General features: G+C 43.6%; 20 non-coding genes and 2 pseudogenes across 20 annotated transcripts in view; all 22 read left to right on the top strand.

Annotated features, from left to right (window-relative positions):
- Window positions 1–254: 254 nt before the first annotated feature.
- On the top strand, window positions 255–373 carry LOC136757284 (5S ribosomal RNA). Its single transcript, XR_010819319.1, has one exon. It is a non-coding gene; the product is annotated as a 5S ribosomal RNA (ribosomal RNA).
- Window positions 374–1,429: 1,056 nt separating this feature from the next.
- LOC136756029 (5S ribosomal RNA) lies at window positions 1,430–1,548 on the top strand. The gene has a single exon (XR_010818135.1). It is a non-coding gene; the product is annotated as a 5S ribosomal RNA (ribosomal RNA).
- Window positions 1,549–2,614: 1,066 nt separating this feature from the next.
- On the top strand, window positions 2,615–2,733 carry LOC136756480 (5S ribosomal RNA). The gene has a single exon (XR_010818561.1). It is a non-coding gene; the product is annotated as a 5S ribosomal RNA (ribosomal RNA).
- Window positions 2,734–3,788: 1,055 nt separating this feature from the next.
- Window positions 3,789–3,907, top strand: LOC136757902 (5S ribosomal RNA). Its single transcript, XR_010819717.1, has one exon. It is a non-coding gene; the product is annotated as a 5S ribosomal RNA (ribosomal RNA).
- A 1,055-nt stretch (window positions 3,908–4,962) lies between these two features.
- Window positions 4,963–5,081, top strand: LOC136756415 (5S ribosomal RNA). Its single transcript, XR_010818501.1, has one exon. It is a non-coding gene; the product is annotated as a 5S ribosomal RNA (ribosomal RNA).
- A 1,055-nt stretch (window positions 5,082–6,136) lies between these two features.
- LOC136756819 (5S ribosomal RNA) lies at window positions 6,137–6,255 on the top strand. The gene has a single exon (XR_010818877.1). It is a non-coding gene; the product is annotated as a 5S ribosomal RNA (ribosomal RNA).
- A 1,066-nt stretch (window positions 6,256–7,321) lies between these two features.
- LOC136756737 (5S ribosomal RNA) lies at window positions 7,322–7,440 on the top strand. The gene has a single exon (XR_010818800.1). It is a non-coding gene; the product is annotated as a 5S ribosomal RNA (ribosomal RNA).
- A 1,066-nt stretch (window positions 7,441–8,506) lies between these two features.
- Window positions 8,507–8,625, top strand: LOC136756550 (5S ribosomal RNA). Its single transcript, XR_010818627.1, has one exon. It is a non-coding gene; the product is annotated as a 5S ribosomal RNA (ribosomal RNA).
- Window positions 8,626–9,691: 1,066 nt separating this feature from the next.
- LOC136756972 (5S ribosomal RNA) lies at window positions 9,692–9,810 on the top strand. The gene has a single exon (XR_010819021.1). It is a non-coding gene; the product is annotated as a 5S ribosomal RNA (ribosomal RNA).
- Window positions 9,811–10,865: 1,055 nt separating this feature from the next.
- LOC136756756 (5S ribosomal RNA) lies at window positions 10,866–10,984 on the top strand. Its single transcript, XR_010818818.1, has one exon. It is a non-coding gene; the product is annotated as a 5S ribosomal RNA (ribosomal RNA).
- A 1,055-nt stretch (window positions 10,985–12,039) lies between these two features.
- On the top strand, window positions 12,040–12,158 carry LOC136757235 (5S ribosomal RNA). Its single transcript, XR_010819273.1, has one exon. It is a non-coding gene; the product is annotated as a 5S ribosomal RNA (ribosomal RNA).
- Window positions 12,159–13,224: 1,066 nt separating this feature from the next.
- Window positions 13,225–13,343, top strand: LOC136757129 (5S ribosomal RNA). The gene has a single exon (XR_010819171.1). It is a non-coding gene; the product is annotated as a 5S ribosomal RNA (ribosomal RNA).
- A 1,055-nt stretch (window positions 13,344–14,398) lies between these two features.
- On the top strand, window positions 14,399–14,517 carry LOC136755992 (5S ribosomal RNA). The gene has a single exon (XR_010818099.1). It is a non-coding gene; the product is annotated as a 5S ribosomal RNA (ribosomal RNA).
- Window positions 14,518–15,572: 1,055 nt separating this feature from the next.
- Window positions 15,573–15,681, top strand: LOC136757596 (uncharacterized; annotated as a pseudogene).
- Window positions 15,682–16,747: 1,066 nt separating this feature from the next.
- Window positions 16,748–16,856, top strand: LOC136757712 (uncharacterized; annotated as a pseudogene).
- A 1,055-nt stretch (window positions 16,857–17,911) lies between these two features.
- Window positions 17,912–18,030, top strand: LOC136757195 (5S ribosomal RNA). Its single transcript, XR_010819235.1, has one exon. It is a non-coding gene; the product is annotated as a 5S ribosomal RNA (ribosomal RNA).
- A 1,066-nt stretch (window positions 18,031–19,096) lies between these two features.
- LOC136756989 (5S ribosomal RNA) lies at window positions 19,097–19,215 on the top strand. Its single transcript, XR_010819038.1, has one exon. It is a non-coding gene; the product is annotated as a 5S ribosomal RNA (ribosomal RNA).
- A 1,066-nt stretch (window positions 19,216–20,281) lies between these two features.
- On the top strand, window positions 20,282–20,400 carry LOC136756221 (5S ribosomal RNA). Its single transcript, XR_010818319.1, has one exon. It is a non-coding gene; the product is annotated as a 5S ribosomal RNA (ribosomal RNA).
- Window positions 20,401–21,458: 1,058 nt separating this feature from the next.
- On the top strand, window positions 21,459–21,577 carry LOC136757125 (5S ribosomal RNA). The gene has a single exon (XR_010819168.1). It is a non-coding gene; the product is annotated as a 5S ribosomal RNA (ribosomal RNA).
- A 1,058-nt stretch (window positions 21,578–22,635) lies between these two features.
- On the top strand, window positions 22,636–22,754 carry LOC136756092 (5S ribosomal RNA). Its single transcript, XR_010818195.1, has one exon. It is a non-coding gene; the product is annotated as a 5S ribosomal RNA (ribosomal RNA).
- Window positions 22,755–23,809: 1,055 nt separating this feature from the next.
- On the top strand, window positions 23,810–23,928 carry LOC136756724 (5S ribosomal RNA). The gene has a single exon (XR_010818788.1). It is a non-coding gene; the product is annotated as a 5S ribosomal RNA (ribosomal RNA).
- Window positions 23,929–24,983: 1,055 nt separating this feature from the next.
- The window catches only part of LOC136755880 (5S ribosomal RNA), a 119-nt gene continuing 102 nt past the window's right edge, over window positions 24,984–25,000 (top strand). Inside the window, exon 1 of the ribosomal RNA XR_010817990.1 lies at window positions 24,984–25,000. This exon is cut by the window's right edge and continues 102 nt beyond it. This is a non-coding gene — a ribosomal RNA (5S ribosomal RNA).

The following is a 25,000-nucleotide window of genomic DNA, read 5'->3' as shown; positions in this document are numbered from 1 at the left end:
ACTGGCGTGTCAGGCACTCAATTACAGCTGTTTTATCAAGACAATGTGTTCGTTTTGTAATATATAGTTCCGGTCTGGTGTGGCACCCCAGCTAACGCACAACGTTGCCACAACGTTTCGTGTTAGCAGGGACTGTCTGCGGCGCGCTGGTGTGTCCCGGACTTTAGAGTAGAGAGACAGTTCAACTGCAAGTATGAGCAGCAGAAACGGATATTGCCTTCCCTTTAAGTAGAGCGTCAGGGACAGCCTTCCTGCCTTACGGCCATACTAGCCTGAATACGCCCGATCTCGTCCGATCTCGGAAGCCAAGCAGGCTCGGGCCTGGTCAGTACTTGGATGGGAGACTGCCTGGGAATACCAGGTGCTGTAAGCTCTTGCACCTTTTAATAAACTAGAGGGCGACATATCACGAGTTTTAACTTTGGATACACACAATTTCATCATTATTTCAGATTTTACTTCCCCAAATACACAGGCATACAATAGATCTTGTTCTCCAACGTAAACGGTCCCTAGTAACTAGGGTACATTCGTAAATAAATTGAGCATCATGGCTAGAAGTGACTAAATGTTGCCTAATCTTTCTCATCGAGAAATGACACAATTACAGCAACACAAAAAGGAACTCCACCGGACAAAGTTCAGTGCTCACAAGGAGCCTCATTCAACACACACGGTTCCATTCCCATTCATGCAAAGCACGAAAGTGTAAAACTTGGGAACATACTTGAGAGCAAAGATCACATTCAATCTCATTCAAGGCACGGATGTGAATGCAACGGGATGAAATTACTGAAATGATGCCTGCCCTCGAACTGTGATGATGGACTACCCGACTCGCCAATAATATTGGGTTCTGGTGTATTGAAATACAGGAGCTGCTGGATTTGTGTGTTTTCTTACCCCCTCACCATAGTTTGTCAAATGTTTAAACAACTGAACTTATATTCAAGGTTTGTTTCTCTTCATATGTTTTACTGGTTTACATTTGTCTCAGCAACCTGTTGAATGATTCTTCTGCTTTCAAAACAAAATGACAACAGGATGAATGCACACACTTGAAAATACAATACATGCAATGTTATGCATCATAGTGATGCAACCTCCTTTCAGTTTCATACTGCATGTCAATTGAAATCCTTACTGAAATGCACACCTTCTCAAGATTGCGCTTGACTGGCGTGTCAGGCACTCAATTACAGCTGTATTATCAAGACAATGTGTTCGTTTTGTAATATATAGTTCCGGTCTGGTGTGGCACCCCAGCTAACGCACAACGTTGCCACAACGTTTCGTGTTAGCAGGGACTGTCTGCGGCGCGCTGGTGTGTCCCGGACTTTAGAGTAGAGAGACAGTTCAACTGCAAGTATGAGCGGCAGAAACGGATATTGCCTTCCCTTTAAGTAGAGCGTCAGGGACAGCCTCCCTGGCTTACGGCCATACTAGCTTGAATACGCCCGATCTCGTCCGATCTCGGAAGCTAAGCAGGCTCGGGCCTGGTCAGTACTTGGATGGGAGACCGCCTGGGAATACCAGGTGCTGTAAGCTTTTGCATCTTTTACACACCAAAGGGCGACAAATCACAAGTTTTAACTTTGGATACACGCAATTTCATCATTATTTCAGATTTGACTTCCCCAAATACACAGGCATACAATAGATCTTGTTCTCCAACGTAAACGGTCCCTAGTAACTAGTGTACATTTGTAAATAAATTGAGCATCATGGCTAGAAGTGACTAAATGTTGCCTAATCTTTCTCATCGAGAAATGACACAATTACAGCAACACAAAAAGGAACTCCACCGGACAAAGTTCAGTGCTCACAAGGAGCCTCATTCAACACACACGGTTCCATTCCCATTCATGCAAAGCACGAAAGTGTAAAACTTGGGAACATACTTGAGAGCAAAGATCACATTCAATCTCATTCAAGGCACGGATGTGAATGCAACGGGATGAAATTACTGAAATGATGCCTGCCCTCGAACTGTGATGATGGACTACCCGACTCGCCAATAATATTGGGTTCTGGTGTACTGAAATACAGGAGCTGCTGGATTTGTGTGTTTTCTTACCCCCTCACCATAGTTTGTCAAATGTTTAAACAACTGAACTTATATTCAAGGTTTGTTTCTCTTCATATGTTTTACTGGTTTACATTTGTCTCAGCAACCTGTTGAATGATTCTTCTGCTTTCAAAACAAAATGACAACAGGATGAATGCACACACTTGAAAATACAATACATGCAATGTTATGCATCATAGTGATGCAACCTCCTTTCAGTTTCATACTGCATGTCAATTGAAATCCTTACTGAAATGCACACCTTCTCAAGATTGCGCTTGACTGGCGTGTCAGGCACTCAATTACAGCTGTTTTATCAAGACAATGTGTTCGTTTTGTAATATATAGTTCCGGTCTGGTGTGGCACCCCAGCTAACGCACAACGTTGCCACAATGTTGCCACAACGTGGCGTGTTAGCAGGGACTGTCTGCGGCGCGCTGGTGTGTCCCGGGCTTTAGAGTAGAGAGACAGTTCAACTGTAAGTATGAACGGCAGAAACGGATATTGCCTTCCCTTTAAGTAGCGCGTCAGGGACAGCCTCCCTGGCTTACGGCCATACTAGCCTGAATACGCCCGATCTCGTCCGATCTCGGAAGCTAAGCAGGCTCGGGCCTGGTCAGTACTTGGATGGGAGACCCCCTGGGAATACCAGGTGCTGTAAACTTTTGCATCTTTTACACACCAAAGGGCGAGAAATCACGAGTTTTAACTTTGGATACACGCAATTTCATCATTATTTCAGATTTGACTTCCCCAAATACACAGGCATACAATAGATCTTGTTCTCCAACGTAAACGGTCCCTAGTAACTAGTGTACATTCGTAAATAAATTGAGCATCATGGCTAGAAGTGACTAAATGTTGCCTAATCTTTCTCATCGAGAAATGACACAATTACACCAACACAAAAAGGAACTCCACCGGACAAAGTTCAGTGCTCACAAGGAGCCTCATTCAACACACACGGTTCCATTCCCATTCATGCAAAGCACGAAAGTGTAAAACTTGGGAAAATACTTGAGAGCAAAGATCACATTCAATCTCATTCAAGGCACGGATGTGAATGCAACGGGATGAAATTACTGAAATGATGCCTGCCCTCGAACTGTGATGATGGACTACCCGACTCGCCAATAATATTGGGTTCTGGTGTATTGAAATACAGGAGCTGCTGGATTTGTGTGTTTTCTTACCCCCTCACCATAGTTTGTCAAATGTTTAAACAACTGAACTTATATTCAAGGTTTGTTTCTCTTCATATGTTTTACTTGTTTACATTTGTCTCAGCAACCTGTTGAATGATTCTTCTGCTTTCAAAACAAAATGACAACAGGATGAATGTACACACTTGAAAATACAATACATGCAATGTTATGCATCATAGTGATGCAACCTCATTTCAGTTTCATACTGCATGTCAATTGAAATCCTTACTGAAATGCACACCTTCTCAAGATTGCGCTTGACTGCCGTGTCAGGCACTCAATTACAGCTGTTTTATCAAGACAATGTGTTCGTTTTGTAAAATATAGTTCCGGTCTGGTTTGGCACCCCAGCTGACGCACAACGTTGCCACAACGTTTCATGTTAGCAGGGACTGTCTGCGGCGCGCTGGTGTGTCCCGGACTTTAGAGTAGAGAGACAGTTCATTTGCAAGTATGAGCGGCAGAAACGGATATTGCCTTCCCTTTAAGTAGAGCTTCAGGGACAGCCTCCCTGGCTTACGGCCATACTAGCCTGAATACGCCCGATCTCGTCCGATCTCGGAAGCTAAGCAGGCTCGGGCCTGGTCAGTACTTGGATGGGAGACCGCCTGGGAATACCAGGTGCTGTAAGCTTTTGCATCTTTTACACACCAGAGGGCGACAAATCACGAGTTTTAACTTTGGATACACGCAATTTCATCATTATTTCAGATTTGACTTCCCCAAATACACAGGCATACAATAGATCTTGTTCTCCAACGTAAACGGTCCCTAGTAACTAGGGTACATTCGTAAATAAATTGAGCATCATGGCTAGAAGTGACTAAATGTTGCCTAATCTTTCTCATCGAGAAATGACACAATTACAGCAACACAAAAAGGAACTCCACCGGACAAAGTTCAGTGCTCACAAGGAGCCTCATTCAACACACACGGTTCCATTCCCATTCATGCAAAGCACGAAAGTGTAAAACTTGGGAACATACTTGAGAACAAAGATCACATTCAATCTCATTCAAGGCACGGATGTGAATGCAACGGGATGAAATTACTGAAATGATGCCTGCCCTCGAACTGTGATGATGGACTACCCGACTCGCCAATAATATTGGGTTCTGGTGTATTGAAATACAGGAGCTGCTGGATTTGTGTGTTTTCTTACCCCCTCACCATAGTTTGTCAAATGTTTAAACAACTGAACTAATATTCAAGGTTTGTTTCTCTTCATATGTTTTACTGGTTTACATTTGTCTCAGCAACCTGTTGAATGATTCTTCTGCTTTCAAAACAAAATGACAACAGGATGAATGCACACACTTGAAAATACAATACATGCAATGTTATGCATCATAGTGATGCAACCTCCTTTCAGTTTCATACTGCATGTCAATTGAAATCCTTATTGAAATGCACACCTTCTCAAGATTGCGCTTGACTGGCGTGTCAGGCACTCAATTACAGCTGTATTATCAAGACAATGTGTTCGTTTTGTAAAATATAGTTCCGGTCTGGTGTGGCACCCCAGCTAACGCACAACGTTGCCACAACGTTTCGTGTTAGCAGGGACTGTCTGCGGCGCGCTGGTGTGTCCCGGACTTTAGAGTAGAGAGACAGTTCAACTGCAAGTATGAGCGGCAGAAACGGATATTGCCTTCCCTTTAAGTAGAGCGTCAGGGACAGCCTCCCTGGCTTACGGCCATACTAGCCTGAATACGCCCGATCTCGTCCGATCTCGGAAGCTAAGCAGGCTCGGGCCTGGTCAGTACTTGGATGGGAGACTGCCTGGGAATACCAGGTGCTGTAAGCTTTTGCATCTTTTACACACCAGAGGGCGACAAATCACGAGTTTTAACTTTGGATACACGCAATTTCATCATTATTTCAGATTTGACTTCCCCAAATACACAGGCATACAATAGATCTTGTTCTCCAACGTAAACGGTCCCTAGTAACTAGGGTACATTCGTAAATAAATTGAGCATCATGGCTAGAAGTGACTAAATGTTGCCTAATCTTTCTCATCGAGAAATGACACAATTACAGCAACACAAAAAGGAACTCCACCGGACAAAGTTCAGTGCTCACAAGGAGCCTCATTCAACACACACGGTTCCATTCCCATTCATGCAAAGCACGAAAGTGTAAAACTTGGGAACATACTTGAGAGCAAAGATCACATTCAATCTCATTCAAGGCACGGATGTGAATGCAACGGGATGAAATTACTGAAATGATGCCTGCCCTCGAACTGTGAAGATGGACTTCCCGACTCGCCAATAATATTGGGTTCTGGTGTATTGAAATACAGGAGCTGCTGGATTTGTGTGTTTTCTTACCCCCTCACCATAGTTTGTCAAATGTTTAAACAACTGAACTTATATTCAAGGTTTGTTTCTCTTCATATGTTTTACTGGTTTACATTTGTCTCAGCAACCTGTTGAATGATTCTTCTGCTTTCAAAACAAAATGACAACAGGATGAATGCACACACTTGAAAATACAATACATGCAATGTTATGCATCATAGTGATGCAACCTCCTTTCAGTTTCATACTGCATGTCAATTGAAATCCTTACTGAAATGCACACCTTCTCAAGATTGCGCTTGACTGGCGTGTCAGGCACTCAATTACAGCTGTTTTATCAAGACAATGTGTTCGTTTTGTAATATATAGTTCCGGTCTGGTGTGGCACCCCAGCTAACGCACAACGTTGCCACAACGTTTCGTGTTAGCAGGGACTGTCTGCGGCGCGCTGGTGTGTCCCGGACTTTAGAGTAGAGAGACAGTTCAACTGCAAGTATGAGCGGCAGAAACGGATATTGCCTTCCCTTTAAGTAGAGCGTCAGGGAGAGCCTCCCTGGCTTACGGCCATACTAGCCTGAATACGCCCGATCTCGTCCGATCTCGGAAGCCAAGCAGGCTCGGGCCTGGTCAGTACTTGGATGGGAGACCGCCTGGGAATAACAGGTGCTGTAAGCTTTTGCATCTTTTACACACCAGAGGGCGACAAATCACGAGTTTTAACTTTGGATACACGCAATTTCATCATTATTTCAGATTTGACTTCCCCAAATACACAGGCATACAATAGATCTTGTTCTCCAACGTAAACGGTCCCTAGTAACTAGGGTACATTCGTAAATAAATTGAGCATCATGGCTAGAAGTGACTAAATGTTGCCTAATCTTTCTCATCGAGAAATGACACAATTACAGCAACACAAAAAGGAACTCCACCGGACAAAGTTCAGTGCTCACAAGGAGCCTCATTCAACACACACGGTTCCATTCCCATTCATGCAAAGCACGAAAGTGTAAAACTTGGGAACATACTTGAGAGCAAAGATCACATTCAATCTCATTCAAGGCACGGATGTGAATGCAACGGGATGAAATTACTGAAATGATGCCTGCCCTCGAACTGTGATGATGGACTACCCGACTCGCCAATAATATTGGGTTCTGGTGTATTGAAATACAGGAGCTGCTGGATTTGTGTGTTTTCTTACCCCCTCACCATAGTTTGTCAAATGTTTAAACAACTGAACTTATATTCAAGGTTTGTTTCTCTTCATATGTTTTACTGGTTTACATTTGTCTCAGCAACCTGTTGAATGATTCTTCTGCTTTCAAAACAAAATGACAACAGGATGAATGCACACACTTGAAAATACAATACATGCAATGTTATGCATCATAGTGATGCAACCTCCTTTCAGTTTCATACTGCATGTCAATTGAAATCCTTACTGAAATGCACACCTTCTCAAGATTGCGCTTGACTGGCGTGTCAGGCACTCAATTACAGCTGTTTTATCAAGAGAATGTGTTCGTTTTGTAATATATAGTTCCGGTCTGGTGTGGCACCCCAGCTAACGCACAACGTTGCCACAATGTTGCCACAACGTGGCGTGTTAGCAGGGACTGTCTGCGGTGCGCTGGTGTGTCCCGGGCTTTAGAGTAGAGAGACAGTTCAACTGTAAGTATGAACGGCAGAAACGGATATTGCCTTCCCTTTAAGTAGAGCGTCAGGGACAGCCTTCCTGGCTTACGGCCATACTAGCCTGAATACGCCCGATCTCGTCCGATCTCGGAAGCTAAGCAGGCTCGGGCCTGGTCAGTACTTGCATGGGAGACCGCCTGGGAATACCAGGTGCTGTAGGCTTTGGCATCTTTTACACACCAGAGGGCGACAAATCACGAGTTTTAACTTTGGATACACGCAATTTCATCATTATTTCAGATTTGACTTCCCCAAATACACAGGCATACAATAGATCTTGTTCTCCAACGTAAACGGTCCCTAGTAACTAGGGTACATTCGTAAATAAATTGAGCATCATGGCTAGAAGTGACTAAATGTTGCCTAATCTTTCTCATCGAGAAATGACACAATTACAGCAACACAAAAAGGAACTCCACCGGACAAAGTTCAGTGCTCACAAGGAGCCTCATTCAACACACACGGTTCCATTCCCATTCATGCAAAGCACGAAAGTGTAAAACTTGGGAACATACTTGAGAGCAAAGATCACATTCAATCTCATTCAAGGCACGGATGTGAATGCAACGGGATGAAATTACTGAAATGATGCCTGCCCTCGAACTGTGAAGATGGACTACCCGACTCGCCAATAATATTGGGTTCTGGTGTATTGAAATACAGGAGCTGCTGGATTTGTGTGTTTTCTTACCCCCTCACCATAGTTTGTCAAATGTTTAAACAACTGAACTTATATTCAAGGTTTGTTTCTCTTCATATGTTTTACTGGTTTACATTTGTCTCAGCAACCTGTTGAATGATTCTTCTGCTTTCAAAACAAAATGACAACAGGATGAATGCACACACTTGAAAATACAATACATGCAATGTTATGCATCATAGTGATGCAACCTCCTTTCAGTTTCATACTGCATGTCAATTGAAATCCTTACTGAAATGCACACCTTCTCAAGATTGCGCTTGACTGGCGTGTCAGGCACTCAATTACAGCTGTTTTATCAAGAGAATGTGTTCGTTTTGTAATATATAGTTCCGGTCTGGTGTGGCACCCCAGCTAACGCACAACGTTGCCACAATGTTGCCACAACGTTGCGTGTTAGCAGGGACTGTCTGCGGCGCGCTGGTGTGTCCCGGGCTTTAGAGTAGAGAGACAGTTCAACTGTAAGTATGAACGGCAGAAACGGATATTGCCTTCCCTTTAAGTAGAGCGTCAGGGACACCCTCCCTGGCTTACGGCCATACTAGCCTGAATACGCCTGATCTCGTCCGATCTCGGAAGCTAAGCAGGCTCGGGCCAGGTCAGTACTTGGATGGGAGACCGCCTGGGAATACCAGGTGCTGTAGGCTTTGGCATCTTTTACACACCAGAGGGCGACAAATCACGAGTTTTAACTTTGGATACAAGCAATTTCATCATTATTTCAGATTTGACTTCCCCAAATACACAGGCATACAATAGATCTTGTTCTCCAACGTAAACGGTCCCTAGTAACTAGGGTACATTCGTAAATAAATTGAGCATCATGGCTAGAAGTGACTAAATGTTGCCTAATCTTTCTCATCGAGAAATGACACAATTACAGCAACACAAAAAGGAACTCCACCGGACAAAGTTCAGTGCTCACAAGGAGCCTCATTCAACACACACGGTTCCATTCCCATTCATGCAAAGCACGAAAGTGTAAAACTTGGGAACATACTTGAGAGCAAAGATCACATTCAATCTCATTCAAGGCACGGATGTGAATGCAACGGGATGAAATTACTGAAATGATGCCTGCCCTCGAACTGTGAAGATGGACTACCCGACTCGCCAATAATATTGGGTTCTGGTGTATTGAAATACAGGAGCTGCTGGATTTGTGTGTTTTCTTACCCCCTCACCATAGTTTGTCAAATGTTTAAACAACTGAACTTATATTAAAGGTTTGTTTCTCTTCATATGTTTTACTGGTTTACATTTGTCTCAGCAACCTGTTGAATGATTCTTCTGCTTTCAAAACAAAATGACAACAGGATGAATGCACACACTTGAAAATACAATACATGCAATGTTATGCATCATAGTGATGCAACCTCCTTTCAGTTTCATACTGCATGTCAATTGAAATCCTTACTGAAATGCACACCTTCTCAAGATTGCGCTTGACTGGCGTGTCAGGCACTCAATTACAGCTGTTTTATCAAGACAATGTTTTCGTTTTGTAATATATAGTTCCGGTCTGGTGTGGCACCCCAGCTAACGCACAACGTTGCCACAATGTTGCCACAACGTGGCGTGTTAGCAGGGACTGTCTGCGGCGCGCTGGTGTGTCCCGGGCTTTAGAGTAGAGAGACAGTTCAACTGTAAGTATGAATGGCAGAAACGGATATTGCCTTCCCTTTAAGTAGAGCGTCAGGGACAGCCTCCCTGGCTTACGGCCATACTAGCCTGAATACGCCCGATCTCGTCCGATCTCGAAAGCTAAGCAGGCTCAGGCCTGATCAGTACTTGGATGGGAGACTGCCTGGGAATACCAGGTGCTGTAAGCTTTTGCATCTTTTACACACCAGAGGGCGACAAATCACGAGTTTTAACTTTGGATACACGCAATTTCATCATTATTTCAGATTTGACTTCCCCAAATACACAGGCATACAATAGATCTTGTTCTCCAACGTAAACGGTCCCTAGTAACTAGGGTACATTCGTAAATAAATTGAGCATCATGGCTAGAAGTGACTAAATGTTGCCTAATCTTTCTCATCGAGAAATGACACAATTACAGCAACACAAAAAGGAACTCCACCGGACAAAGTTCAGTGCTCACAAGGAGCCTCATTCAACACACACGGTTCCATTCCCATTCATGCAAAGCACGAAAGTGTAAAACTTGGGAACATACTTGAGAGCAAAGATCACATTCAATCTCATTCAAGGCACGGATGTGAATGCAACGGGATGAAATTACTGAAATGATGCCTGCCCTCGAACTGTGATGATGGACTACCCGACTCGCCAATAATATTGGGTTCTGGTGTATTGAAATACAGGAGCTGCTGGATTTGTGTGTTTTCTTACCCCCTCACCATAGTTTGTCAAATGTTTAAACAACTGAACTTATATTCAAGGTTTGTTTCTCTTCATATGTTTTACTGGTTTACATTTGTCTCAGCAACCTGTTGAATGATTCTTCTGCTTTCAAAACAAAATGACAACAGGATGAATGCACACACTTGAAAATACAATACATGCAATGTTATGCATCATAGTGATGCAACCTCCTTTCAGTTTCATACTGCATGTCAATTGAAATCCTTACTGAAATGCACACCTTCTCAAGATTGCGCTTGACTGGCGTGTCAGGCACTCAATTACAGCTGTTTTATCAAGACAATGTGTTCGTTTTGTAATATATAGTTCCGGTCTGGTGTGGCACCCCAGCTAACGCACAACGTTGCCACAACGTTTCGTGTTAGCAGGGACTGTCTGCGGCGTGCTGGTGTGTCCCGGACTTTAGAGTAGAGAGACAGTTCAACTGCAAGTATGAGCGGCAGAAACGGATATTGCCTTCCCTTTAAGTAGAGCGTCAGGGACAGCCTTCCTGGCTTACGGCAATACTAGCCTGAATACGCCCGATCTCGTCCGATCTCGGAAGCCAAGCAGGCTCGGGCCTGGTCAGTACTTGGATGGGAGACCGCCTGGGAATACCAGGTGCTGTAAGCTTTTGCATCTTTTACACACCAGAGGGCGACAAATCACGAGTTTTAACTTTGGATACACGCAATTTCATCATTATTTCAGATTTGACTTCCCCAAATACACAGGCATACAATAGATCTTGTTCTCCAACGTAAACGGTCCCTAGTAACTAGGGTACATTCGTAAATAAATTGAGCATCATGGCTAGAAGTGACTAAATGTTGCCTAATCTTTCTCATCGAGAAATGACACAATTACAGCAACACAAAAAGGAACTCCACCGGACAAAGTTCAGTGCTCACAAGGAGCCTCATTCAACACACACGGTTCCATTCCCATTCATGTAAAGCACGAAAGTGTAAAACTTGGGAACATACTTGAGAGCAAAGATCACATTCAATCTCATTCAAGGCACGGATGTGAATGCAACGGGATGAAATTACTGAAATGATGCCTGCCCTCGAACTGTGATGATGGACTACCCGACTCGCCAATAATATTGGGTTCTGGTGTATTGAAATACAGGAGCTGCTGGATTTGTGTGTTTTCTTACCCCCTCACCATAGTTTGTCAAATGTTTAAACAACTGAACTTATATTCAAGGTTTGTTTCTCTTCATATGTTTTACTGGTTTACATTTGTCTCAGCAACCTGTTGAATGATTCTTCTGCTTTCAAAACAAAATGACAACAGGATGAATGCACACACTTGAAAATACAATACATGCAATGTTATGCATCATAGTGATGCAACCTCCTTTCAGTTTCATACTGCATGTCAATTGAAATCCTTACTGAAATGCACACCTTCTCAAGATTGCGCTTGACTGGCGTGTCAGGCACTCAATTACAGCTGTTTTATCAAGACAATGTGTTCGTTTTGTAATATATAGTTCCGGTCTGGTGTGGCACCCCAGCTAACGCACAACGTTGCCACAACGTTTCGTGTTAGCAGGGACTGTCTGCGGCGTGCTGGTGTGTCCCGGACTTTAGAGTAGAGAGACAGTTCAACTGCAAGTATGAGCGGCAGAAACGGATATTGCCTTCCCTTTAAGTAGAGCGTCAGGGACAGCCTTCCTGGCTTACGGCCATACTAGCCTGAATACGCCCGATCTCGTCCGATCTCGGAAGCCAAGCAGGCTCGCGCCTGGTCAGTACTTGGATGGGAGACCGCCTGGGAATACCAGGTGCTGTAAGCTTTTGCATCTTTTACACACCAGAGGGCGACAAATCACGAGTTTTAACTTTGGATACACGCAATTTCATCATTATTTCAGATTTGACTTCCCCAAATACACAGGCATAAAATAGATCTTGTTCTCCAACGTAAACGGTCCCTAGTAACTAGGGTACATTCGTAAATAAATTGAGCATCATGGCTAGAAGTGACTAAATGTTGCCTAATCTTTCTCATCGAGAAATGACACAATTACAGCAACACAAAAAGGAACTCCACCGGACAAAGTTCAGTGCTCACAAGGAGCCTCATTCAACACACACGGTTCCATTCCCATTCATGTAAAGCACGAAAGTGTAAAACTTGGGAACATACTTGAGAGCAAAGATCACATTCAATCTCATTCAAGGCACGGATGTGAATGCAACGGGATGAAATTACTGAAATGATGCCTGCCCTCGAACTGTGATGATGGACTACCCGACTCGCCAATAATATTGGGTTCTGGTGTATTGAAATACAGGAGCTGCTGGATTTGTGTGTTTTCTTACCCCCTCACCATAGTTTGTCAAATGTTTAAACAACTGAACTTATATTCAAGGTTTGTTTCTCTTCATATGTTTTACTGGTTTACATTTGTCTCAGCAACCTGTTGAATGATTCTTCTGCTTTCAAAACAAAATGACAACAGGATGAATGCACACACTTGAAAATACAATACATGCAATGTTATGCATCATAGTGATGCAACCTCCTTTCAGTTTCATACTGCATGTCAATTGAAATCCTTACTGAAATGCACACCTACTTAAGATTGCGCTTGACTGGCGTGTCAGGCACTCAATTACAGCTGTTTTATCAAGAGAATGTGTTCGTTTTGTAATATATAGTTCCGGTCTGGTGTGGCACCCCAGCTAACGCACAACGTTGCCACAATGTTGCCACAACGTGGCGTGTTAGCAGAGACTGTCTGCGGCGCGCTGGTGTGTCCCGGGCTTTAGAGTAGAGAGACAGTTCAACTGTAAGTATGAAAAGCAGAAACGGATATTGCCTTCCCTTTAAGTAGAGCGTCAGGGACAGCCTTCCTGGCTTACGGCCATACTATCCTGAATACGCCCGATCTCGTCCGATCTCGGAAGCTAAGCAGGCTCGGGCCTGGTCAGTACTTGGATGGGAGACCGCCTGGGAATACCAGGTGCTGTAGGCTTTGGCATCTTTTACACACCAGAGGGCGACAAATCACGAGTTTTAACTTTGGATACACGCAATTTCATCATTATTTCAGATTTGACTTCCCCAAATACACAGGCATACAATAGATCTTGTTCTCCAACGTAAACGGTCCCTAGTAACTAGGGTACATTCGTAAATAAATTGAGCATCATGGCTAGAAGTGACTAAATGTTGCCTAATCTTTCTCATCGAGAAATGACACAATTACAGCAACACAAAAAGGAACTCCACCGGACAAAGTTCAGTGCTCACAAGGAGCCTCATTCAACACACACGGTTCCATTCCCATTCATGCAAAGCACGAAAGTGTAAAACCTGGGAACATACTTGAGAGCAAAGATCACATTCAATCTCATTCAAGGCACGGATGTGAATGCAACGGGATGAAATTACTGAAATGATGCCTGCCCTCGAACTGTGATGATGGACTACCCGACTCGCCAATAATATTGGGTTCTGGTGTATTGAAATACAGGAGCTGCTGGATTTGTGTGTTTTCTTACCCCCTCACCATAGTTTGTCAAATGTTTAAACAACTGAACTTATATTCAAGGTTTATTTCTCTTCATATGTTTTACTGGTTTACATTTGTCTCAGCAACCTGTTGAATGATTCTTCTGCTTTCAAAACAAAATGACAACAGGATGAATGCACACACTTGAAAATACAATACATGCAATGTTATGCATCATAGTGATGCAACCTCCTTTCAGTTTCATACTGCATGTCAATTGAAATCCTTACTGAAATGCACACCTTCTCAAGATTGCGCTTGACTGGCGTGTCAGGCACTCAATTACAGCTGTATTATCAAGACAATGTGTTCGTTTTGTAAAATATAGTTCCGGTCTGGTGTGGCACCCCAGCTAACGCACAACGTTGCCACAACGTTTCGTGTTAGCAGGGACTGTCTGCAGCGTGCTGGTGTGTCCCGGACTTTAGAGTAGAGAGACAGTTCAACTGCAAGTATGAGTGGAAGAAACGGATATTGCCTTCCCTTTAAGTAGAGGGTCAGGGACAGCCTCCCTGGCTTACGGCCATACTAGTCTGAATACGCCCGATCTCGTCCGATCTCGGAAGCTAAGCAGGCTCGGGCCTGGTCAGTACTTGGATGGGAGACCACCTGGGAATACCAGGTGCTGTAAGCTTTTGCATCTTTTACACACCAGAGGGCGACAAATCACGAGTTTTAACTTTGGATACACGCAATTTCATCATTATTTCAGATTTGACTTCCCCAAATACACAGGCATACAATAGATCTTGTTCTCCAACGTAAACGGTCCCTAGTAACTAGGGTACATTCGTAAATAAATTGAGCATCATGGCTAGAAGTGACTAAATGTTGCCTAATCTTTCTCATCGAGAAATGACACAATTACAGCAACACAAAAAGGAACTCCACCGGACAAAGTTCAGTGCTCACAAGGAGCCTCATTCAACACACACGGTTCCATTCCCATTCATGCAAAGCACGAAAGTGTAAAACTTGGGAACATACTTGAGAGCAAAGATCACATTCAATCTCATTCAAGGCACGGATGTGAATGCAACGGGATGAAATTACTGAAATGATGCCTGCCCTCGAACTGTGATGATGGACTACCCGACTCGCCAATAATATTGGGTTCTGGTGTATTGAAATACAGGAGCTGCTGGATTTGTGTGTTTTCTTACCCCCTCACCATAGTTTGTCAAATGTTTAAACAACTGAACTTATATTCAAGGTTTATTTCTCTTCATATGTTTTACTGGTTTACATTTGTCTCAGCAACCTGTTGAATGATTCTTCTGCTTTCAAAACAAAATGACAACAGGATGAATGCACACACTTGAAAATACAATACATGCAATGTTATGCATCATAGTGATGCAACCTCCTTTCAGTTTCATACTGCATGTCAATTGAAATCCTTACTGAAATGCACACCTTCTCAAGATTGCGCTTGACTGGCGTGTCAGGCACTCAATTACAGCTGTATTATCAAGACAATGTGTTCGTTTTGTAAAATATAGTTCCGGTCTGGTGTGGCACCCCAGCTAACGCACAACGTTGCCACAACGTTTCGTGTTAGCAGGGACTGTCTGCGGCGCGCTGGTGTGTCCCGGACTTTAGAGTAGAGAGACAGTTCATTTGCAAGTATGAGCGGCAGAAACGGATATTGCCTTCCCTTTAAGTAGAGCGTCAGGGACAGCCTCCCTGGCTTACGGCCATACTAGCCTGAATACGCCCGATCTCGGAAGCTAAGCAGGCTCGGGCCTGGTCAGTACTTGGATGGGAGACCGCCTGGGAATACCAGGTGCTGTAAGCTTTTGCATCTTTTACACACCAGAGGGCGACAAATCACGAGTTTTAACTTTGGATACACGCAATTTCATCATTATTTCAGATTTGACTTCCCCAAATACACAGGCATACAATAGATCTTGTTCTCCAACGTAAACGGTCCCTAGTAACTAGGGTACATTCGTAAATAAATTGAGCATCATGGCTAGAAGTGACTAAATGTTGCCTAATCTTTCTCATCGAGAAATGACACAATTACAGCAACACAAAAAGGAACTCCACCGGACAAAGTTCAGTGCTCACAAGGAGCCTCATTCAACACACACGGTTCCATTCCCATTCATGCAAAGCACGAAAGTGTAAAACTTGGGAACATACTTGAGAGCAAAGATCACATTCAATCTCATTCAAGGCACGGATGTGAATGCAACGGGATGAAATTACTGAAATGATGCCTGCCCTCGAACTGTGATGATGGACTACCCGACTCGCCAATAATATTGGGTTCTGGTGTATTGAAATACAGGAGCTGCTGGATTTGTGTGTTTTCTTACCCCCTCACCATAGTTTGTCAAATGTTTAAACAACTGAACTTATATTCAAGGTTTGTTTCTCTTCATATGTTTTACTGGTTTACATTTGTCTCAGCAACCTGTTGAATGATTCTTCTGCTTTCAAAACAAAATGACAACAGGATGAATGCACACACTTGAAAATACAATACATGCAATGTTATGCATCATAGTGATGCAACCTCCTTTCAGTTTCATACTGCATGTCAATTGAAATCCTTACTGAAATGCACACCTTCTCAAGATTGCGCTTGACTGCCGTGTCAGGCACTCAATTACAGCTGTATTATCAAGACAATGTGTTCGTTTTGTAAAATATAGTTCCGGTCTGGTGTGGCACCCCAGCTAACGCACAACGTTGCCACAACGTTGCCACAACGTTTCGTGTTAGCAGGGACTGTCTGCGGCGCGCTGGTGTGTCCCGGACTTTAGAGTAGAGAGACAGTTCATTTGCAAGTATCAGCGGCAGAAACGGATATTGCCTTCCCTTTAAGTAGAGCGTCAGGGACAGCCTCCCTGGCTTACGGCCATACTAGCCTGAATACGCCCGATCTCGGAAGCTAAGCAGGCTCGGGCCTGGTCAGTACTTGGATGGGAGACCGCCTGGGATTACCAGGTGCTGTAAGCTTTTGCATCTTTTACACACCAGAGGGCGACAAATCACGAGTTTTAACTTTGGATACACGCAATTTCATCATTATTTCAGATTTGACTTCCCCAAATACACAGGCATACAATAGATCTTGTTCTCCAACGTAAACGGTCCCTAGTAACTAGGGTACATTCGTAAATAAATTGAGCATCATGGCTAGAAGTGACTAAATGTTGCCTAATCTTTCTCATCGAGAAATGACACAATTACAGCAACACAAAAAGGAACTCCACCGGACAAAGTTCAGTGCTCACAAGGAGCCTCATTCAACACACACGGTTCCATTCCCATTCATGCAAAGCACGAAAGTGTAAAACTTGGGAACATACTTGAGAGCAAAGATCACATTCAATCTCATTCAAGGCACGGATGTGAATGCAACGGGATGAAATTACTGAAATGATGCCTGCCCTCGAACTGTGATGATGGACTACCCGACTCGCCAATAATATTGGGTTCTGGTGTATTGAAATACAGGAGCTGCTGGATTTGTGTGTTTTCTTACCCCCTCACCATAGTTTGTCAAATGTTTAAACAACTGAACTTATATTCAAGGTTTGTTTCTCTTCATATGTTTTACTGGTTTACATTTGTCTCAGCAACCTGTTGAATGATTCTTCTGCTTTCAAAACAAAATGACAACAGGATGAATGCACACACTTGAAAATACAATACATGCAATGTTATGCATCATAGTGATGCAACCTCCTTTCAGTTTCATACTGCATGTCAATTGAAATCCTTACTGAAATGCACACCTTCTCAAGATTGCGCTTGACTGGCGTGTCAGGCACTCAATTACAGCTGTATTATCAAGACAATGTGTTCGTTTTGTAAAATATAGTTCCGGTCTGGTGTGGCACCCCAGCTAACGCACAACGTTGCCACAACGTTTCGTGTTAGCAGGGACTGTCTGCGGCGCGCTGGTGTGTCCCGGACTTTAGAGTAGAGAGACAGTTCAACTGCAAGTATGAGCGGCAGAAACGGATATTGCCTTCCCTTTAAGTAGAGCGTCAGGGACAGCCTCCCTGGCTTTCGGCCATACTAGCCTGAATACGCCCGATCTCGTCCAATCTCGGAAGCTAAGCAGGCTCGGGCCTGGTCAGTACTTGGATGGGAGACCGCCTGGGAATACCAGGTGCTGTAAGCTTTTGCATCTTTTACACACCAGAGGGCGACAAATCACGAGTCTTAACTTTGGATACACGCAATTTCATCATTATTTCAGATTTGACTTCCCCAAATACACAGGCATACAATAGATCTTGTTCTCCAACGTAAACGGTCCCTAGTAACTAGGGTACATTCGTAAATAAATTGAGCATCATGGCTAGAAGTGACTAAATGTTGCCTAATCTTTCTCATCGAGAAATGACACAATTACAGCAACACAAAAAGGAACTCCACCGGACAAAGTTCAGTGCTCACAAGGAGCCTCATTCAACACACACGGTTCCATTCCCATTCATGCAAAGCACGAAAGTGTAAAACTTGGGAACATACTTGAGAGCAAAGATCACATTCAATCTCATTCAAGGCACGGATGTGAATGCAACGGGATGAAATTACTGAAATGATGCCTGCCCTCGAACTGTGATGATGGACTACCCGACTCGCCAATAATATTGGGTTCTGGTGTATTGAAATACAGGAGCTGCTGGATTTGTGTGTTTTCTTACCCCCTCACCATAGTTTGTCAAATGTTTAAACAACTGAACTTATATTCAAGGTTTGATTCTCTTCATATGTTTTACTGGTTTACATTTGTCTCAGCAACCTGTTGAATGATTCTTCTGCTTTCAAAACAAAATGACAACAGGATGAATGCACACACTTGAAAATACAATACATGCAATGTTATGCATCATAGTGATGCAACCTCCTTTCAGTTTCATACTGCATGTCAATTGAAATCCTTACTGAAATGCACACCTTCTCAAGATTGCGCTTGACTGGCGTGTCAGGCACTCAATTACAGCTGTTTTATCAAGACAATGTGTTCGTTTTGTAATATATAGTTCCGGTCTGGTGTGGCACCCCAGCTAACGCACAACGTTGCCACAATGTTGCCACAACGTGGCGTGTTAGCAGGGACTGGCTGCGGCGCGCTGGTGTGTCCCGGGCTTTAGAGTAGAGAGACAGTTCAACTGCAAGTATGAGCGGCAGAAACGGATATTGCCTTCCCTTTAAGTAGAGCGTCAGGGACAGCCTCCCTGGCTTACGGCCATACTAGCCTGAATACGCCCGATCTCGTCCGATCTCGGAAGCTAAGCAGGCTCGGGCCTGGTCAGTACTTGGATGGGAGAGCGCCTGGGAATACCAGGTGCTGTAAGCTTTTGCATCTTTTACACACCAGAGGGCGACAAATCACGATTTTTAACTTTGGATACGCGCAATTTCATCATTATTTCAGATTTGACTTCCCCAAATACACAGGCATACAATAGATCTTGTTCTCCAACGTAAACGGTCCCTAGTAACTAGGGTACATTCGTAAATAAATTGAGCATCATGGCTAGAAGTGACTAAATGTTGCCTAATCTTTCTCATCGAGAAATGACACAATTACAGCAACACAAAAAGGAACTCCACCGGACAAAGTTCAGTGCTCACAAGGAGCCTCATTCAACACACACGGTTCCATTCCCATTCATGCAAAGCACGAAAGTGTAAAACTTGGGAACATACTTGAGAGCAAAGATCACATTCAATCTCATTCAAGGCACGGATGTGAATGCAACGGGATGAAATTACTGAAATGATGCCTGCCCTCGAACTGTGATGATGGACTACCCGACTCGCCAATAATATTGGGTTCTGGTGTATTGAAATACAGGAGCTGCTGGATTTGTGTGTTTTCTTACCCCCTCACCATAGTTTGTCAAATGTTTAAACAACTGAACTTATATTCAAGGTTTGTTTCTCTTCATATGTTTTACTGGTTTACATTTGTCTCAGCAACCTGTTGAATGATTCTTCTGCTTTCAAAACAAAATGACAACAGGATGAATGCACACACTTGAAAATACAATACATGCAATGTTATGCATCATAGTGATGCAACCTCCTTTCAGTTTCATACTGCATGTCAATTGAAATCCTTACTGAAATGCACACCTTCTCAAGATTGCGCTTGACTGCCGTGTCAGGCACTCAATTACAGCTGTTTTATCAAGACAATGTGTTCGTTTTGTAATATATAGTTCCGGTCTGGTGTGGCACCCCAGCTAACGCACAACGTTGCCACAATGTTGCCACAACGTGGCGTGTTAGCAGGGACTGGCTGCGGCGCGCTGGTGTATCCCGGGCTTTAGAGTAGAGAGACAGTTCAACTGTAAGTATGAACGGCAGAAACGGATATTGCCTTCCCTTTAAGTAGAGCGTCAGGGACAGCCTCCCTGGCTTACGGCCATACTAGCCTGAATACGCCCGATCTCATCCGATCTCGGAAGCCAAGCGGGCTCGGGCCTGGTCAGTACTTGGATGGGAGACCGCCTGGGAATACCAGGTGCTGTAAGCTTTTGCACCTTTTACACACCAGAGGGCGACAAATCACGAGTTTTAACTTTGGATACACACAATTTCATCATTATTTCAGATTTTACTTCCCCAAATACACAGGCATACAATAGATCTTGTTCTCCAACGTAAACGGTCCCTAGTAACTAGGGTACATTCGTAAATAAATTGAGCATCATGGCTAGAAGTGACTAAATGTTGCCTAATCTTTCTCATCGAGAAATGACACAATTACAGCAACACAAAAAGGAACTCCACCGGACAAAGTTCAGTGCTCACAAGGAGCCTCATTCAACACACACGGTTCCATTCCCATTCATGCAAAGCACGAAAGTGTAAAACTTGGGAACATACTTGAGAGCAAAGATCACATTCAATCTCATTCAAGGCACGGATGTGAATGCAACGGGATGAAATTACTGAAATGATGCCTGCCCTCGAACTGTGATGATGGACTACCCGACTCGCCAATAATATTGGGTTCTGGTGTATTGAAATACAGGAGCTGCTGGATTTGTGTGTTTTCTTACCCCCTCACCATAGTTTGTCAAATGTTTAAACAACTGAACTTATATTCAAGGTTTGTTTCTCTTCATATGTTTTACTGGTTTACATTTGTCTCAGCAACCTCAGCAAAAATGATTCTTCTGCTTTCAAAACAAAATGACAACAGGATGAATGCACACACTTGAAAATACAATACATGCAATGTTATGCATCATAGTGATGCAACCTCCTTTCAGTTTCATACTGCATGTCAATTGAAATCCTTACTGAAATGCACACCTTCTCAAGATTGCGCTTGACTGGCGTGTCAGGCACTCAATTACAGCTGTATTAACAAGACAATGTGTTCGTTTTGTAAAATATAGTTCCGGTCTGGTGTGGCACCCCAGCTAACGCACAACGTTGCCACAACGTTTCGTGTTAGCAGGGACTGTCTGCGGCGCGCTGGTGTGTCCCGGACTTTAGAGTAGAGAGACAGTTCAACTGCAAGTATGAGCGGCAGAAACGGATATTGCCTTCCCTTTAAGTAGAGCGTCAGGGACAGCCTCCCTGGCTTACGGCCATACTAGCCTGAAAACGCCCGATCTCGTCCGATCTCGGAAGCTAAGCAGGCTCGGGCCTGGTCAGTACTTGGATGGGAGACTGCCTGGGAATACCATGTGCTGTAAGCTTTTGCATCTTTTACACACCAGAGGGCGACAAATCACGAGTTTTAACTTTGGATACACGCAATTTCATCATTATTTCAGATTTGACTTCCCCAAATACACAGGCATACAATAGATCTTGTTCTCCAACGTAATCGGTCCCTAGTAACTAGGGTACATTCGTAAATAAATTGAGCATCATGGCTAGAAGTGACTAAATGTTGCCTAATCTTTCTCATCGAGAAATGACACAATTACAGCAACACAAAAAGGAACTCCACCGGACAAAGTTCAGTGCTCACAAGGAGCCTCATTCAACACACACGGTTCCATTCCCATTCATGCAAAGCACGAAAGTGTAAAACTTGGGAACATACTTGAGAGCAAAGATCACATTCAATCTCATTCAAGGCACGGATGTGAATGCAACGGGATGAAATTACTGAAATGATGCCTGCCCTCGAACTGTGAAGATGGACTACCCGACTCGCCAATAATATTGGGTTCTGGTGTATTGAAATACAGGAGCTGCTGGATTTGTGTGTTTTCTTACCCCCTCACCATAGTTTGTCAAATGTTTAAACAACTGAACTTATATTCAAGGTTTGTTTCTCTTCATATGTTTTACTGGTTTACATTTGTCTCAGCAACCTCAGCAAAAATGATTCTTCTGCTTTCAAAACAAAATGACAACAGGATGAATGCACACACTTGAAAATACAATACATGCAATGTTATGCATCATAGTGATGCAACCTCCTTTCAGTTTCATACTGCATGTCAATTGAAATCCTTATTGAAATGCACACCTTCTCAAGATTGCGCTTGACTGGCGTGTCAGGCAGTCAATTACAGCTGTATTATCAAGACAATGTGTTCGTTTTGTAAAATATAGTTCCGGTCTGGTGTGGCACCCCAGCTAACGCACAACGTTGCCACAACGTTTCGTGTTAGCAGGGACTGTCTGCGGCGCGCTGGTGTGTCCCGGACTTTAGAGTAGAGAGACAGTTCAACTGCAAGTATGAGCGGCAGAAACGGATATTGCCTTCCCTTTAAGTAGAGCGTCAGGGACAGCCTCCCTGGCTTACGGCCATACTAGCCTGAAAACGCCCGATCTCGTCCGATCTCGGAAGCTAAGCAGGCTCGGGCCTGGTCAGTACTTGGATGGGAGACTGCCTGGGAATACCAGGTGCTGTAAGCTTTTGCATCTTTTACACACCAGAGGGCGACAAATCACGAGTTTTAACTTTGGATACACGCAATTTCATCATTATTTCAGATTTGACTTCCCCAAATACACAGGCATACAATAGATCTTGTTCTCCAACGTAATCGGTCCCTAGTAACTAGGGTACATTCGTAAATAAATTGAGCATCATGGCTAGAAGTGACTAAATGTTGCCTAATCTTTCTCATCGAGAAATGACACAATTACAGCAACACAAAAAGGAACTCCACCGGACAAAGTTCAGTGCTCACAAGGAGCCTCATTCAACACACACGGTTCCATTCCCATTCATGCAAAGCACGAAAGTGTAAAACTTGGGAACATACTTGAGAGCAAAGATCACATTCAATCTCATTCAAGGCACGGATGTGAATGCAACGGGATGAAATTACTGAAATGATGCCTGCCCTCGAACTGTGAAGATGGACTACCCGACTCGCCAATAATATTGGGTTCTGGTGTATTGAAATACAGGAGCTGCTGGATTTGTGTGTTTTCTTACCCCCTCACCATAGTTTGTCAAATGTTTAAACAACTGAACTTATATTCAAGGTTTGTTTCTCTTCATATGTTTTACTGGTTTACATTTGTCTCAGCAACCTGTTGAATGATTCTTCTGCTTTCAAAACAAAATGACAACAGGATGAATGCACACACTTGAAAATAAAATACATGCAATGTTATGCATCATAGTGATGCAACCTCCTTTCAGTTTCATACTGCATGTCAATTGAAATCCTTACTGAAATGCACACCTTCTCAAGATTGCGCTTGACTGGCGTGTCAGGCACTCAATTACAGCTGTTTTATCAAGACAATGTGTTCGTTTTGTAATATATAGTTCCGGTCTGGTGTGGCACCCCAGCTAACGCACAACGTTGCCACAACGTTTCGTGTTAGCAGGGACTGTCTGCGGCGCGCTGGTGTGTCCCGGACTTTAGAGTAGAGAGACAGTTCAACTGCAAGTATGAGCGGCAGAAACGGATATTGCCTTCCCTTTAAGTAGAGCGTCAGGGACAGCCTCCCTGGCTTACGGCCATACTAGCCTGAATACGCCCGATCTCGTCCGATCTCGGAAACTAAGCAGGCTCGGGCCTGGTCAGTACTTGGATGGGAGACCGCCTGGGAATACCAGGTGCTGTAAGCTTTTGCATCTTTTACACACCAGAGGGCGACAAATCACGAGTTTTAACTTTGGATACACGCAATTTCATCATTATTTCAGATTTGACTTCCCCAAATACACAGGCATACAATAGATCTTGTTCTCCAACGTAAACGGTCCCTAGTAACTAGGGTACATTCGTAAATAAATTGAGCATCATGGCTAGAAGTGACTAAATGTTGCCTAATCTTTCTCATCGAGAAATGACACAATTACAGCAACACAAAAAGGAACTCCACCGGACAAAGTTCAGTGCTCACAAGGAGCCTCATTCAACACACACGGTTCCATTCCCATTCATGCAAAGCACGAAAGTGTAAAACTTGGGAACATACTTGAGAGCAAAGATCACATTCAATCTCATTCAAGGCACGGATGTGAATGCAACGGGATGAAATTACTGAAATGATGCCTGCCCTCGAACTGTGATGATGGACTACCCGACTCGCCAATAATATTGGGTTCTGGTGTATTGAAATACAGGAGCTGCTGGATTTGTGTGTTTTCTTACCCCCTCACCATAGTTTGTCAAATGTTTAAACAACTGAACTTATATTCAAGGTTTGTTTCTCTTCATATGTTTTACTGGTTTACATTTGTCTCAGCAACCTGTTGAATGATTCTTCTGCTTTCAAAACAAAATGACAACAGGATGAATGCACACACTTGAAAATACAATACATGCAATGTTATGCATCATAGTGATGCAACCTCCTTTCAGTTTCATACTGCATGTCAATTGAAATCCTTACTGAAATGCACACCTTCTCAAGATTGCGCTTGACTGGCGTGTCAGGCACTCAATTACAGCTGTTTTATCAAGACAATGTGTTCGTTTTGTAATATATAGTTCCGGTCTGGTGTGGCACCCCAGCTAACGCACAACGTTGCCACAACGTTTCGTGTTAGCAGGGACTGTCTGCGGCGTGCTGGTGTGTCCCGGACTTTAGAGTAGAGAGACAGTTCAACTGCAAGTATGAGCGGCAGAAACGGATATTGCCTTCCCTTTAAGTAGAGCGTCAGGGACAGCCTCCCTGGCTTACGGCCATACTAG

This window comes from Amia ocellicauda, chromosome 8 (genome assembly GCF_036373705.1).
Source record: "Amia ocellicauda isolate fAmiCal2 chromosome 8, fAmiCal2.hap1, whole genome shotgun sequence".
NCBI classification, from domain to species: Eukaryota; Metazoa; Chordata; class Actinopteri; order Amiiformes; family Amiidae; genus Amia; species Amia ocellicauda.
The sequence above is the reverse complement of the archived record's forward strand: the minus strand, read 5'-3'. Positions and strand labels throughout refer to the sequence as shown.